Source organism: Cornus florida, unplaced genomic scaffold (assembly GCF_030987335.1).
Source record: "Cornus florida cultivar Cherokee Brave unplaced genomic scaffold, ASM3098733v1 CherokeeBrave_3.0.0_Hap2_Chr09, whole genome shotgun sequence".
NCBI classification, from domain to species: domain Eukaryota; kingdom Viridiplantae; phylum Streptophyta; class Magnoliopsida; order Cornales; family Cornaceae; genus Cornus; species Cornus florida.
Window position 1 is genome coordinate 51,272,061 of NW_026775579.1, and position 18,127 is coordinate 51,290,187.

Here is an 18,127-nt window from a genome sequence, read left to right on the forward strand (position 1 = left end):
ATAAGCACTTCACCTTTTTCTTACCCAGACGATGTGAGATTGTGCACTGATAGCTCACCAATATGGTAGCCTATCAGTGTCTCGTACTCGCCCACGGCACACCCGCCCACAGGGTCATCACAATCCACCCCCTTGGAAGCCTGACATCCCCGTCGGCACACTTCCGACTAAGCCAGGCTCTGATACCATTTGTAGCAACCCACTCCACTACATAGTATGATATTTTTCACTTTAGGTCTGAGTCCGCACGGTTTTGCTCTTAGGATTTACCCCAAAAGGCCTCATACCAATTGAAATGACACACATACATATAAGTACTTCACCTTTCCCTTACCCAGCGATATAGGATTATGCACCCGTAACTCACCAGTGTGGTAGCCTGTCAGTGTCTCGCACCCGCCCACGGCACACCTACCCATAGGGTCATCACAATCCACTCCCCTTGGAGACCCGAAATCCCTATTGGTACACTTCCGACTGGATTAGGCTCTGATACCATTTGTAACAACCCACTCCACTACATGGTATGATATTGTCCGCTTTGGCCTAAGCTAGCACGATTTTGCTCTTAGATTTTACCCCAAAAGGCCTCATACCGATTGAACTAACATACCTACATATAAGCACTTAACCTTTCCCTTACCCAAGCGATGTGGAATTGTGTACCTGTAGTTCACCAGTGTGGTAGCCTGTCAGTGTTTCACACCCGCTCACAAGGTCATCATAAATAAGCTCCCTGTAATACCCCTGCAGCAACTTTTGGGCTAGTATGCCACTGTCCCCTATGTGCCTTCCCTGTACAAAATCATTTTGACAAGGGACATAATCGAAGGTAAAAGCAATTTTAGCTTGTTAGTTAGGAGCTTTGCAATGCACTTGTAGATTGTGTTGCAACACGAAATGGGCTTGAAGTCTTTAGTGATGAGGGATTAGGAGATTTAGGAACAAGTGCTATATATGAATTGTTGATCTCCTTGAACAGTCTTCCATTGATGAAAAAATATCTAATAGCTTTGATGACATCTCCACCCATAATATGCCAAGACTTATGGAAAAAATGAACATTGAACCCATCCGGACCAGGTGATTTTTCTCTATTTAGAGATAGAAAGCATGCTTAGATCTCTGCATTAGTAGGCCAGGATGGAGTAAAGCCCTAGTAGCAAATGATTGGGTAGGGATTTCGTGACAAAAGGCTGTAGTGATGCCCTCCCCAAGGTAAGAAGGTGGATTACATCCCAAAAGGCTATGAAAATGTGTCACCACCTCAACTTTGATTAAATTCTCAAAGTCAATAACATCTCCAGAGGCTGATGTGAGGTAAGTTATCTTTTTCCTATTAACCATAGAATTGTAGACCTTAAAGAAGGAACTTGATGCATATGAGTTGTGACTCCTTTTAAGCCACTTCAAAATGCAGACTTCATGATATGTATAAAAGCACGACATGCTAATGACTTGTGACCCAATGCAGCTACTTGCTTCCTAGTTACTTGCTTTCAAAATTGAAAGTTAAGGATTCGAGTTCTTATAAAGAAGTCTCAATTAAAAAACTTTATGACATTTACCTAGTAAGGAACTCTCAATTAAAAAAAAAAAAGAAAAAAGAAAAAAGAAAGAAAGAATACTACTGCTTCTATATAGTGTTCATATATTAGAACTGCGTGTCTGCTATTTTGATACGATGAATCTTTATACATGTTCAATCATCACTAACAAAAAAACATTATGACATTTTATCATATTAAGGAATTCTCTTAAAAATAATAATAATAATAATAATAGCACTACTTATATATAGTTTTCATACTGAAATTGAGACTTGTCTAATGCATTATTATCATTATTAGCATACTGAAATTGAGACTTGTCTTCCTTTAATTTTTAATTTATTTATTTTTTATTTATTTTTTATTTTTGAGATTTGTCTAATGCAGCTACTCACTTGTATGTTGTAGTACTTAATGTTTACCATGGACACTAAGATGAAGAAAGTGTCTAGAAAATAAAAGTCAACTTGTGTCAAGAAATGAGCAATGTGAAGATCGACGAATTGGAGTGAGTAGGAGTGCTAGTTTTTTGAATTGAATGATAAATAAACATTGATGATTTGTTCAACAAAAGTGCAACAAAAAATTGAAAGTGTTTCTGACAAATGGTTTTTCTTTCTGGATTTTATGCATTGAACATTGATGAATTGTGAAAATGTCTTAATCTTTTGATATTTTTTTTTTCCTAATTGGTATTCACATACACATGTCTCTTCTGAGATTTGAACCCTTGACCTCCCTTTGGGAGGTAAAAATGTGATACCGCTAGGGCACTGGCCCGTTGGTCAGTCTTTTGATATTTTCAATGGTGTATTTCATTATATTGTTTAGTGGATGATTAGGTAACGTTTGAGTGTGGTTTTAATGTTATTCAAAAGGAGGGGGGGTTGGAGGAAGAAACCCCATAAATAAAACCACATATTAGCACAAAAGAGACACATATCAGCACAAAAGGGACATTTATGACATACTAGTAGGGATAGTAACGGGGCGAGTATGGAGCGGGTTTGCTTATATTCGCACCTGCCCTCATTTAATTATGGATAAATCCGTACCCTCAACAGGTTTAAAATTCACAATCCATACCTGTCCCGTTAGGAGATGAATGTACCCAAACCCTTCCCCACTTTGCCTACATTTTTGTTTTTTGTTACCTATATAAATAAATTGATAAAATCTATAAATTCTACACAATGTAAATACATAGTAAATAATGATATATATATATATATATATATATATATATATGAACACAATAATGTGCATGCATATATAACACACACACATATATATATTTAAAATAAAGTGTAAAAGGAAGGGCAGGACGGGTGTTTCTCAAAACTTGTACCCGCCCCATAACCCATAACGGGTTTAAAATCTAAACTCATACCCGCCTCTACGGTACATAAAAGATTTTCATACCCATGCCATTAGGGGCGGGACGAGGCCATCCATAATGCTAAGGTGTCTCGTGTATACTAAGTGTATTAATAAAGGGCCAGTAATGACGTAAATGAAATATTAACGAGGGACTAGGCATTTCGTAAATCAATTTATTACATAGAGAAAATTAGTTTCTTGTAAAAAAAGAAGAGTTTTTACGGGATGTTTATTGACAAAGGCCTACTATTGTGCACGCGAAGAAGTTTTCTTGGGGTGTTTCCTTGTAAAAGTGCTTCTTCCTTGTAGCTCAACCAATTCTCTAACTCTCACTCTGTTTCTTTCAATTTGGACAAAAAAAAAGAAGGTTTCTTGAGGCTAAGTAGTGATGGCTCAATGTGACATTTGACTGTGGATATTCAATAAGAAAAGTGTCGCTCAACTCATAGCCAACTGACCCTACCAAGGGGCGGAGTCAGGATTTTAGTTTAGGGGAGCGTAGTGTAGGAAAGGAAAAAAATAAAAAAAAAAGCAACATAATTTAGTAAGGAAAAAAATTAGAATTTAATTTAAGGAGGAATTTTTTTTTTTTTTTTTTTGGTAAGGAATTTAAAAGACTAAAAGAGAAAAAGAGAAGAAAATTAAAAGATAATATTAGAAACTAATAATTTTAAGAGGGCATTATATAAAAAACTTTATATATATATATATATATATATATATATATATATATATATATATTGTGTGTGTAAAAAATTAAAAAACAAAAAATTACCATATGTATTTAGTGGTGGTCAGGCCTGGGGGCACCCTAGGCATACACCAGCTCCACTCCTAACCTCATCACAATTTTTCCAACCCCATTGTATATTAAATAAAAAAGTACACATTCAACCTGTAAACACATAAGAAACCACAAAGAAACCTAGTTGACTCTATAAAACATTAACATCAAAACTAGTTCGGAGTTTGATATGAATTTATTTTGAATTTTAATCCATCCAACCTTCCAATCAGATTACATTCAAATTGTAAAGATAAAAAATTAACCAAAATTGATAGATGGACAAGATGTTGGATATATATATATATATATATATATATATATATATATATATATATATATAATAAAAATTATTTTATGGTCCTATGCACTACGTTTTCTAAAGTAGGATTGTAATGTAATTATTGATACTTGATGGATTGGGTTGTACTTTCCAATTTAGTGGTCTAATTGGGAATATGGTTTTTATACTATTGGATTGTGGTTTTTCAACTTATTTGGTGTGATTTAATTCTAACCATAAATATCTAAGTTTCCATGATAGGAAGGGAGACTTAGGTATACTTGTTTGTAGAGAAGCCGTCCCCCCCTATTGTTGTTATATATAGGGGTTTTAAAACCCTTATTCAGTCATATCGTATCGACAACTCTCAGAAGGGGTAAAGCGCTCTAATGTTTTGTAGGAACTCACAGAGGATTACGTGGATATTCAAAAGGTATATGTGCATTAATCATCAATCAAGTACGAGTCTAAATTACTCTTTCATTAATTACTGTATATTTGATTTCTACATAAATTATTGAAATAAAACCCAACAATTGGTATCAGAGCCAAGTTAGGATTTGTAGAAATCAAAATATGTAATTGATTCATATTTTCATGGGTGAGTAATTGATTCTTCTGTTTTAAAAAATACTTTATATAACAATAAATAAAGTAGTGCACAAATTGCTATCAGTTTGTTTTGTGATCAAATTGCATGCACGCCGAACGAGGGTTTTTGCATGAATTTGTTATGCAATATAATCACTTTGTCTTTAATTGCTATCAGTTTGTTTTGCATGAATTTGTTATGCAATTGCTACCAGTTTGTTTTGCATGCATTTGTTATGCAATTTACCAAGTTAGGCTTAAACCACTAATGCTTAAACTAATCATCAATCAGTGGATTCGAAGGCTCAATTTCGCCAATCTTTATCTTCGTCATTATGCATGCCGAACAAGAGCGAGGAAAAAAAAAAAGAAGAAATAATTTGTTTTCTTTTATAAAGTACAAATAGATACTCTTTTGTGTTTATTAGTGACTATTATTTTAGTCGAGGATGCACAAAAGTGGGAAAGGAAAGAAAAAAAGTAATAAAGCTACAGTGAAGCTTTGCAGTTTGTCACTATCTTGTTTGGTTGAATCAATCGATTATAGTGGTGCTTTATATACATATAAAGCTGATTCATTTATAATTATATATAAAACAAATGCATTGGTTTTAATACGCAAATCATTTATTTAAATATTATAATATTATATTATGATGAAAGTTTGCTAGGAAACACTAGTCTTACAGATACAGATATTCGTATGCACACATAATTAATTCATGTATGTATATATTCATGAATTAGAGATGTACATGTACAAGTGATGTAAATTTTTTTTTGCCCACGTACTTGACTGATTGGTTTTGTGAGCAAGCCTTTGTATAGTGAATATATATGTTTTGATATATATATATATATATATATATAAAGTTTCTACTTTCATGAATTTAAGTGAGGTATTAAAGTATGATTTGTTTTTTGCCTAGTTGATGTCAGGTTGAGAATTTTAATTCATGTTATATTACATGAATCAGTGACATTTGAGTGGGACATGAGGTTATGTGGCTATTTAGTCACATCCTACCCAGTGATTTTATTAAATAATTTATGATACTTGGTTAATTTTAGGTTGAAAAACCTGTGGGACTTGCATGCGATAATCTAGTAGTATTAACTTAATTGATTTAAAGATTGAAATACTTTAAATTGTTTATCGGATATGTAATATAAATGCATCAAGTTTTATTATTTTCTTTTAATTAAAGTATAGAAAGAACTGAGATTTTTTTAAAATCTTGATTAATGTACATGTTATTATATTGTTCACTATAATTTCTTAATATGTATGAGGAGGCTTAATTTTATTTGTGTTAAAGCCATCTATATTACAATGAAATTAAGTGTTCCATAATATTTGGGTTCAGTCTATATGCATTATAAAGAAATTGTTTAACTTAAATAAATGAAATTTCTACAGTATAGGTTCTTCCTTGGGGTTTAGGAAGACCGGTAAAGTGACAGTTTCAAAGGTGGTAGCCAAAGTGGGTGATGCCTGCCAAAAGGTGACACGCTCACGGAAGTTATTATTTTTTTTTGAAATTTTAAGGCATAGGTTTTATTGAGGTCTTATAGTGCACTTACCTACATGAGTGCATTTGTTCTGCCAAAAGGTGATCAATGTCTTAGTGTGGGATAAGTGAGTAGAATATTTGAGAGTGCTTAGATTATAACTAAACAACCCTCTTGCAAAAAGGTAATGGAAGTGTTTAGCAATAGTTCAAGTATAATCAAATAAGTCTATGTGCGATTTTATAGCAGGTTTGGGGGTAAAGTAAAATCTAAAATTCTGCCAAAAGGTGATTTTTAGATGGCATTTTATTTGTTCCGGTAGGGTGGATGGTTTTTGCACATAGTAAAACACCCTGAGAAATTCGACTTAAAACCCCAAGTACGAATTAAAGTAATAATTCCTAAAGCTGTGACATATTATTTTATATGTTGTTTATGTGGTATTATTCAAAATAATATTTATTTAGGTGACAGACGCTTCCGCAATTTAAAGATAGCTCATAGGGATTGAACCATTGAATGGTTAAAATTATATTGCCTAGAAGATATGTTTTGATATTATATTGGATTTCTTAGACCATTAGTCTATGTTTTTGAGGAAGAAACCCATATGCCCAGTGCAGAGTCTTCTTAGGTGGAAAAATTGTTGCAATTTTAGGTGGACTAAAGTTACTACCATGCCATTAGGTTAATTTATGCTTCTATTGGTGATACTATTTAGGGTGGTATTCTAGTTTTTGATACTGCCAATGAACATTTTGATTTTATCAAGAAAGAGTTAATGGACATTAAGAAGCAACTACAATATTATTATCTGACATGGTTTATGTTAGTCAGATATGATGTCAATGGTTCAGTGAGGGAGTACATCTATATGATGTGTAAGTTGGTTAATGATCTGAGGTAGTAGGAAATCATATTTGATGATAAATTATTAGTCCACATGGTGATCTATTCTCTACTTAGATTGTTTCAGTTTTTCAAGGTGAATTATAATTCACAAGAAGTTAAATGTGGCATTAACCAGCTGTTAGCACTTTGTGTGATTGAAGGGGAGTGACTCAAGTGTGTTAAAACTAAGTGAGCTCATCTTGCCGTGACAGTAAGAATAGTTTCAAGAAGAAACTAGGCGGCAAGAAAGTGTATAAGGCTAAACAAAAAAAAAAAAGGCAGAACAATACATAAAAAGATATTGATCATGGAATGATAAATGTTGGTTCTGTAGAAATAAAAAGACATAAAAAAGAAAAGGTTATTGTGGTGAAAAAGAAAAACAAAGTAGGAAAGAAAATTGCCATTTTAATTTTTGAGCCTAACTTGGTAAAAGTATAGGTACAGACATGGTAGATGGATTCGAGTGTGATCCTACTTGTTTTATTTTTCTATAAACTCAATACCTTCCGAATAAAATCGTGCTTTGGTTTGAGGGTATTCGTCTATGCTATGTGTAATACCCCTAATTTCTAAAGGATAGTCCTGGTATTTAATTTATTATTTTAGTTGATTTTAATTACTTAATTGTTTATTGGCGTGTTTATTTTTAATAAAATTAATTATTTTTCTTTAATAGTGTTAATTGTTTTCTTTTATAGAATTTATTGTTTTTCTTTAATTGAATTAATTATTACATGGATTAATTATTAATTGTGAAAATATAGTTAGGGTTCTGTTTTTAAGTTATAAGCCGACATAGACTTTAATTAGGATTTTCTGTGGGTTGACCTAGATTCAGTTTAGGGCTTGAATTAAATTTAGGTTTTGTATAAACCTATAAATATATGTAATAAGACTCTGCTTCGGCTTTTAGAACCCTACTTACGGTTGTGGAGGCAGAGAGGGAACAGAGGAGGATTTCAGTAGGTGGTTCGCCAGAGAACTTAGGAAGACGACTGTGCAAGGCTAAAGGCAAGTTCTATCCTTACTCTCTCCCTTAGACCTGTGTTCTTTGCATCTCTATTACAACTCTAGGAGTAAATAAATTGCTAAGTTAATCTGGTTGCATGTTTAGGTTCGTTGTTGACTGTCTATGTTTACATGTCTCTGTATTTGTTTGTTTAATGGTTCTGTATGTATTTCTTGTTCATATTGATGTTGATTAGTGATTAATGATTTTTATAGTCTCTGGAACTTTATTTTTAATCAGTAGAAACATTAAAGAGGGAGGACAGTTCAACTGGTAGTCGCCATAGATCAAACTAGTGAAGGAGGATGAGAGAACTGAGCAAACCAGAGAAGGAGACGGCTCCCCACAAGGGTGGAGCTGGATCCAAGAAAGGTGGAGGTGGCTCCACATGGGGTGGAGCGGGCTCCCCTTTGTGGGGAGACGTCTCTTTTCCCCCTCTCTCTTGATTTTTGATTTTTTTCCGACTCTGGGGTGGTTTTTTGACCTGTCTGAAGTGAACGGGGACTGTACATGGGAATTTAAAAGTAATCTAAGGTTAGATTGAGACTTCAGAGGATGTGGGAATGAAGGATAAACCACTTAGGGATTACAGGTTGAGCGGTGAATGTTTCTTAACAATTATGTAAACTATCAGTGGATGCGAGTGATTAAAATAGCTTGTGTTGTTTTCAATAATTTTTCGAGAATGATTATCTAATTTTAATCATGTAACAGTCGTGTAAAATGAGCATATTAAAGTCTATCTTAATTTAATTACGCTTGTTAATATAAATTGATGACTAAATCTTAGTACTTGTTCATCAATTGCTGGACTGGATGTATAAGCATGATAGGTTGTCTAGGTGTATTATGCTTGCCATTAAATTAATTGAGGTGCCATGTTCCAATGGTAAAATATAGACATGTCAGATTACAGAATTATTATATGCTTATAAAGGATAAATGGAGTTATACATGTGTTAAATGTAATATCAATTCTTGGATAATTGTGTAGCGGTATAAAGTAAGAAGCATGTTCAAACATATATTTGGATTATGCTTATTACGGATTAAAGGATGTATATACTTGTTCACTGTACTATAAGTTATGAGATAATCATGTAACAGTGGTATAAGATAAATATGTTAGTTTACGAAATTCTGTTATGCCTTGTATGCAATTAATGGATGCAAACACTTATTTATATTCTGTCAGTTATATGGATGCTGTGGATTAGTTGGTATTTATATTCATTATGTGTATTATCAACTATTAGATGGATGAATTGTATGCACCGGTATGGGACGATGACATACTAGGGACGGATTAGTTTCAAAATACTACATCCTACCTATAAGGAATAAGGGAATGGATTATGAAATCAATCCTACTTATAATTAAGTCAAAGAAGCTGCACAAACTGAATGACTAAATGGATTACTTGTTATCCAAGTTAAGTCAAAGAAGCTGAACAAGCTGAATGACTAACTGGACTGGTTTGAATGGATAAGAGAGGACTTTAAATATATTTTTATGGTATCGCGATATGAACTTGAGTCTTAGAGTCGTCAGTTAGGGAGCGTATATGCAGTAGTATGCGTAGCTGGATATAAGAGGTTGAGGTGTACCCTGTTAGGTCTAGGTACTCATGCCCACCTATGGGTGTGTTTTCGCATGTTGCCTTCTATTCAGGTTGAGACCTTCTCCATAGTCCAGTGAGAGTCCTGTAGTGTGAATATATATATGTATATTTACGAATTATTAGCTATTATTGAGTTGGTCAGGATGTACATGCGTATCGAGTCTCTGCTTGGATTGTAGTAGGTTAGAACTTGTTCGTGGGCCTGACCCACTCCTATTTTTTAGGTGTTCATCAGTTCCAGGGTTGTGCTTGTTCGTGCTGAGCAGAGACGGTCACTCATTCTTCCGACGACGTAGGACTTCTCGCCATGGTTTACTCTGGATGTTCTTTGAGTAGTTTCATTTCAGTTGGAATTTTGTTAGGGGTCCATTAGAGATGGATTCCCGAGTTGTTTAAAATACTAAAGGTTTTGGATTACCGGATTTAAGTATTTATGGTTAAAGGATTTTATATTTTAGATTTCTTTCAGCTTAAACTATTATTTCTTAAATTCATCTTGTATTCTGTGTTCACTTTAAAATATTAATTGGTTGATATTCCCTCGGGTTTGGGCCTGGGCCTGATCAACCCATGTCTCGGATCCGAGGGGTATCACAGTTGATCAGAGCACTCCAGGTTCAAGTATCTCTAGGATGTTTCATATTAAGACTTTCGCGTAGCTTTTTCTCTTGATTAGAGCTTAAGGTTAGGATTCATTGTATTCCTTTACGGTTCGTTTAGAAATCGTACTGATGTCTGTCTTTCTATGTTAACAGATGGTTAACGGTAGGAGAGGAGGACAGAATAGTAGGAAAAGGAGAGCGGCACGTAGGCAACAACAGTTTCTCCTGGTGTCAGCAGATTGGGGAAGAGCAGCAAATGCCTGCGTTTCAGAATGGTGATGGTCAGTTGCATATCGAGCAGGAGAACGTACAGCTGACTCAGGAGTCTCTGGATCGGGGCTACAATCAATATAGGAAACTAGAGTTTTCTTCTCAATTAGTTTTCACCATTGTTCAAGCTGTAGCAGAGGGCATAACAACTGCACTTCAAAGTCAGCTACACGTTCAGCAGACACTAGAAGCAGTACCAGTGGTGCAGAATGTGTTTAAAGGACATTGTTATGCTTGCGGAGATTATGGGCATAAGCTAGATAATGTCCTAGGTTCGCTTAGCGACAGCATAATGAGGGACCACAGGCAGGAAGGGATCAGTCAGAGGCTAACCAGCAAAGGAGACCGTTTGGTACTTTTAGGGGTACTTGCTATACTTGTGGGGAGATGGGTCACACTTTCAGGCAGTATCCCAAATAAGGAGATACCGGGCCGTCCAGGCAAGAGGGTACCAACTTACAGGGAGGATGGTTCTATTAGGAGTTTTTTTATAGTTATTTATAGTAGTGAAGGTTTTAGTAGAAGTGTGGTACAGATTTAATCACGCACACTAGTAGCATGTTAAAGAATATTTTATTATTTTCTTTTGACAGGTTATGGTTTAAAGTATGTTGAGGTTTTTTCTATAAATGGTTTATGGAACTATTTTGTTTTTATTTATTATTCTTGTTGCAATAATAAGGATTATCACAGTGGAGTGATTGGTTTTGGACAAACAAACAAATATTTGTTTATATGTATGTTGTGTTGAGGCAGGACGATTACCAAGGAGTTATAAACGAACTTGTGTAAATCGATATGGTAGTTTTGTTATTTTGCTCTACGGAGTATTCAGCATTCTGGTTTGGATAGTTTAGTTGGTGACACTAGATGTTGCAGGCTCAGATTTTTTTTAGCCAATCTAGTGATTCTGGATATACACACTCATGTTGTGCTACTTGGGATGGGCTGGTTATCCTATTACTATGGTCAAGTTAATTATTATGATGGGTCAGTTGTTTTCACTATACCTGGTCAGGACATGTACGTCGATGCTATGCCATGTTCTAGCGGGGTCACTAGCACCTATTTGTTTCATATGGAGGAGGAAACAGAGGAGGGGACTACTGTATCATTGGATAACATACCAATTGTACAGGATTTCCCGGATGTATTTCAGGAGGTTCTAGGGTTGCTGCCTAGTTGAGAGATTGACTTTATGATAGACTTAGGTTCAGGCACTACGCCTATTGTTAGGGCACCATATAGGATGACACCAGTGGAGATGCACGAGCTGAGGGATTAGATTCAACAGCTACTCAGCCAGGGTTTCATTCGCAGGAGTACGTCACCCTGGGGAGCATCAGTGTTATTTGTGAAGAAGAAGGATGGTTCGCTCCGCTTGTGTATAGATTATAGGGAGTTGAATAAGGTTACGATTCGTAACATTAATCCTTTGCCCAGGATTAATGAATTGTTTGATCAGTTAAGGGGAGTCACATACTTCTCCAAGATTGATCTGCGTTCTGGATATCATCAGTTGAGGGTTAGGGAGCATGATGTTCCTAAGACCGCATTTCTTACAAGATATAGATCTTATGGGTTCCGTGTCATGTTGTTTGGGACGACTAATGCACCTGCAGTGTTCATGGATTTAATGAATAGAGTCTTTCGGGCTTATTTGGATCAGTTTGTCATTGTCTTTATTGATGGTATCTTAATCTATTCTAGGTCTGAGAACGATCATGCGAGACATCTTTGGATGGTGTTGCAAATGCTTCTTGAGCACCAGTTATATGCCAAGTTCGGGAAGCACAATTTTGGCAATGGGAAGTGAAGTTTCTGGGTCACGTGGTGTCAGAAAAAGGAATAGCAGTGGATCCAGCCAAGGTTTCAGCTGTAGTTGAGTGGGGACAACCTACTTCACCTACCGAGATTCAGAATTTTCTCGGATTGGCAGGATACTATCGGAGGTTCATTCAGGGGTTCTCTAAGATTGCGGGGTCACTCACTCATCTAACCAAGAAGGGTGTACAGTTCGTGTGGGATGAGCACTGTCAGCGAGCTTTTGATGAGCTCAAAAGGAAGTTGACTTCTGCACCGGTTCTGGCTACTCCTCAGAGCGGGATCAAATATCTTGTTTACATGGATGCTTCGTTGCAGGGTCTTGGATGTGTTTTGATGCAGGAGGAGCGGCCGATTTCTTATGGATCTTGGAAGCTTAAGCCTCATGAGCTTAATTATCCAACACATGATTTGGAATTAGCAGCTGTGGTCTTTGCCTTACACATTAGGAGGCATTATCTGTTGGGTGAGTCCTTCAGGTTGTTTAGTGATCACAAGAGTTTGCAGTATTTGTTCACTCAGCAGGAGTTGAATATGAGATAGCGCAGGTGGTTGGAATTCGTAAAAGACTACCACTTCTCAATACAGTATCACCCAGGGAAAGCGAATGTGGTAGCAGATGCACTCAGTCGCCGACCTGTTGGTAGTCTTCTGCTTTGTTCGCTAGGAAGTGGAATGCTTTGAGGACAGTGGATGAGTTGTCGGATGCTTTCATGGCTTGTATGGTAGTTACACCTTCTATTATTCATAAGGTTTTGAAGGCACAACTCACGGATCAGCAGTGCATTGACAAGGTTGCAGAGATAGCTTCCGGAGAGGTTCCATTCTACTATGTTGGGGCTGATGGAGGTTTGAGGTACAAGGGACGGTTAGTGGTACCTTCTGCGGATGATTTGAGGAAGGATGTGATGACTGAGGCTCACCATTCTGAGTTTTCTGTTCATCCGGTAAGCGATAAGATGTTTCAGGATATGAAGCGGCAGTTTTGGTGGGCAAGTATGAAAAGGGACATTGCTCTTTTTGTCTCCCGATGTAGTACTTGTCAGATGGTCAAGATTGATCATCAAAGGAAATGGGAGTGGAAATGGGAAAGCATTTCTATGGATTTTGTGGAAGGATTGCCAAATTCTTTCAAGGGGCATAATCCCATATGGGTCATTGTGGATAGGTTGACCAAGTCAGCTCATTTCTTGCCTATTTGCACTGACTACACTTCGGAGTAGTTGGAGAGGCTTTATGTTTCAGAGATTGTGAAGCTACATGGCATTCCATTGTCTATTATATCGAACAGGGATTCGAGCTTTGTATTTAGATTTTAGAAGAGCTTTCAACAGGCTTTGGGGACGGAGTTACATCTTAGTACTGCTTATCATCCTTAGACTGATGGACAGACTGAGAGGGTGAATCAGATTATGGAAGATATGCTTCGATCATGTGTTCTTGATTTCAAGGGCCATTGGGAGGATTACTTGCCATTTGTGGAGTTTGCGTATAACAATAGTTTTCAAAAGACTATTGGTATGGCACCATTTGAGGCATTGTACAGTCGACCGTGTCGATCACCTATTTGTTGGATGGAGGTTAGAGAGAATCGATTCTTGGGTCCTGAGTTCATCAAGGATACCTCTGAAAAGATTGTTCTTATTAAGGATCGCATGCGTACTATTCAGAGTAGGCAGAAGAGTTATGCTGATCGGCGTACTCGTGCTTTGGAGTTTAGAGTTGGAGATCAGATTCTACTCAAAGTGTCACCTATGAAAGGTGTTATGCGCTTTGGGAAGAAAGGGAAGTTGGCACTGCGGTTTGTCGGTCCATTTATGATTACGGATCGAGTTGGCGTGCTGTAGCTTACCGGCTAGCACTTCCGGATACCTTGGATCGCGTACACAATGTGTTTCATGTTTCCATGTTGCGAAAATTTTTGCGAGATGAAGATCGGTATTAGCATATCGATGTTAGGGAGATTGAGTTGCAGCCGGATGCAACTTATTTGGAGCCACCGTGTCATATTGTCGACCGTAGGGATCAAATCCTCCGTAACAAGGTTATCCCTTTAGTTCGTGTGCAGTGGAGTCATCACAATAAGGCTGAGTCCACTTGGGAACGGGAGGATGTCATTCGTTCGCAGTTTCCTGATATTTTGGAAGAAGGTACGAGCGAATTCCGAGGACAGAATTCCTTTTGTTAGGGGGGAAGAATGTAATACCCCTAATTTCAAAAGGATAGTCCTGGTATTTATTAAATTGTTTATATTGAATTTATTTTTATTGTTTATTTTTCATTAACTTGTTTTCTTTAATTGTCTTTTTATTTGAATAATTGTTAATTGTTTTATTTTGTTAACTAAATTGGAATTATTTGTTTAAGTGGTTAATTGTATTTTCTTGCATTAATTGGAATTAATTGGACTTAATTGTTTAAGTGTTTTTTTAATTAATGAGTTGTCTTTTACTATTTTACTTACTATACTTATTTAATTGATTTAATTACTTAATTCAGTGTGTTTATCTTTAAGTGAATTATTTTAATTAAATTGTTTGTAATTGGTTTAATTATTTAAGTGCGTAAATTAGGGTTAGGGTTTTAGGTTTCATGGTAGCTGACTTAGTATATGTGCGTAAACTAGGTATGGACTAGTTCAAACACTAAGTCCTGCCTAATTAGGATTAAGGTACGGATTAACCATATAGGTTAAGTCTATCACCTACTTGTGTCATATCAACAAAATAGTTGGATGACTTAAAATGGTTTCAGGATGGATGATTATACATATACTAGACCACTACACAGATGGATGGTATTTTATATTAGGAGGAGTACGGACTTTATATATTTATTTTATGGTACCATGATATGAGCTTGAGTCTCAAGACCATGGTTAGGACGCGTATATCACCTAGGATGGATAACTGGACATATGTGTTATTCCCTGGTAGGTCTAGGTACACATGACCACATTATTGTGCGATTTACATAGTATCTCTACTCAGGCTGAGACAGACCTACTGGACTAGTGAACGTCCTATAGTGTGTACTATATTTATACTTATGGACTACTCTAGATTTTGTTGAGTCTTCCTAGGATGTATCTGCGCATCGGATTACTGTTTGGATCATTGTAGAATAGGACTTGCATGTGGGCCTGACCCACTCTCTTATCTTTCAGGTGTTCGTCAGTTCCAAGGTTAGAGTTTGGACGTACAGAGCAGATATAGATATTCATTCCTTCGACTACGTAGGAATCTTTGCTATGTTTACCTTTAGCTTTTATTTCAGATGTTTTAGTTTCTTTTGAGATTTTTAATAAGGGGTCCACTGAATGGATTCCCGAGTTGTAACTTACGGAGTTTTGGAGGCTGGATTTATCGGATTTCAATAATTATATTTTGAGGATTTCAGTTAGCATTCTTTCAGCTTATTATTATTATTATTTATTTCATCTTGTATTCTGTGTTCGAATACATATTAATTGTTTGATATCCCTCGGGTTTGGGCCTGGGCCTGGGCCTGATCAACCCGTGTCTTGGATTTGAGGGGTATCACAGTTCGCTCCGCCTGTGTATAGATTACAGGGTGTTGAACAAGGTTACAGTTCGTAACAAGTATCCTCTGCCCTGGATTGATGACTTGTTTGATCAGTTGAAGGGAGCTAGTTATTTCTCTAAGATTGATCTGCGGTCTGGATATCATCAACTTCGGGTTCGATAGCAGGATGTTTCGAAGACAGCATTTCTCACTAGATATGAATCTTTTGAGTTTCGGGTGATGCCATTTGGGTTGACTAATGCACCAGCAGTTTTAATGGATTTAATGTACATAGTCTTCAGGGCTTACTTGGATCAATTTGTCATTGTCTTCATAGATGACATTTTGATTTACTCGAGGTCAGAGGACGACCATGCTAGACATTTTTGGATAGTCTTACAAACGCTTCGTGAGCACCAGTTGTATGCCAAGTTCGAGAAATGTGAATTTTGGCAGCGGGAGGTGAAATTTCTGGGTCACGTGGTGTCAGAAAGGGGAATAGCAGTGGATTCAGCCAAGGTCTCAGCGGTGGTTGAGTGGGGACAGCTTACTTCATCTACTGAGATTCGGAGTTTCCTCGGATTGGCAGGATATTACAGGAGGTTTATCCAGGGGTCTCCAAGATAGCGGGGCCACTCACTCATCTGATTAAGAAGGGTGTACGGTTCTTGTGGGATGAACATTGTCAGAAAGCTTTTGATGAGCTGAAGACTAAGTTGACTTCTGCACCGGTTTTGTCTACCCTACAGAGCGAGATAGAGTATCTTGTCTACACAGATGCTTCTTTGCAGGGTCTTAGATGTGTTTTGATGCGGGAGGAGCAACCGATTTCGTATGGATCTCGGAAGCTTAAGCCTCATGAGCTTAATTATCCAACACATGATTTGGAGTTGGTAGTTGTGGTCTTTGCCTTACATATTTAGAGGCATTATCTGTTGGGTGAATCCTTTAGGTTGTTTAGCGATCATAAGAATCTGCAGTACTTATTCACTCAGCGGGAGCTGAATATGAGGCAGCGCAGATGGTTGGAGTTTGTGAAAGACTATCACTTCTCCATACAGTACCATCCAGGAAAAACAAATGTGGTGGCGGATACACTCAGTTGCTGACATGTTGGTAGTCTTTCTGCTCTATTCACTACTAAGTGGAATGCTTTAAAGACAGTGGATGAGGTGTCGGATGCTTTCATGGCTTACATGGTAGTTACACCTTCTATCATTCACAAGGTTTTGAAGGCACAACTCACGGATAAGTAGTGTATTGACAAAGTTGCAGAGATAGCTTCCGGTGAGGTCCTATTTTACTATGTTGGGGCTGATGGAGGTTTGAGGTACAAGGGACGGTTAGTGGTACCTTCTGCCGACGATTTGAGGAAGGATGTGATGACTGAGACTCACCACTCTGAGTTCTCTGTTCATCCGGGGGGTGACAAGATGTATCAAGATATGAAGCGGCAGTTTTGGTGGGCAGGTATGAAGAGGGACATTACTCTTTTTGTCTCACGATGTAGTACTTGTCAGATGGTCAAGATTAATCATCAGAGGCCGCCAGGAGCTCTACAGCCACTACCGATACCGGAGTGGAAATGGGAGAACATTTCTATGGATTTTGTGGAAGGGTTGCCAAATTCCTTCAAGGATCACAATTCCATTTGGGTTATTATGGACAGACTGATGAAATCAGCTCACTTCTTGGCTATTCGCACTGACTTCACTTCGGAGCAGTTGGCGAGGCTTTACATTTCAGAGATTGTGAAGTTGCATGGCATTCCATTGTCTATCATATCGGACAGGAGGATTTTGGAAGAGTTTTCAGCAGGCTTTGGGTATAAAGTTGCATCTTAGCACTGTTTATCATTCTTAGACTGATGGACAGACTGAGTGGGTGAATCAGATTATAGAGGATATGCTTCGGTCATGTGTTCTTGATTTCAAGGGCCACTGGGAGGATTACTTACCGCTTGTGGAGTTTGCTTATAACAATAGTTTTCAGAAGATTATTGGGATGGCACCATTTGCGGCGTTATATGGCTGACCGTGTCAATCGCCTGTTTGTTGGATGGAGGTTGACGAGAGCAGATTCTTGGGTTCTGAGTTCATCAACGATACTTCTGAGAAGATAGCTCTTATTCGAGATCGCATGCGTACTGCCCATAGTAGGCAGAAGAGTTATGCGGATCGTCGCACATGTGCTTTGGAATTTCAGGTTGGGGATCAGGTTCTACTCAAAGTGTCGCCTATGAAGGGTGTAATGCGCTTTGGGAAGAAAGGGAAGTTGTCAC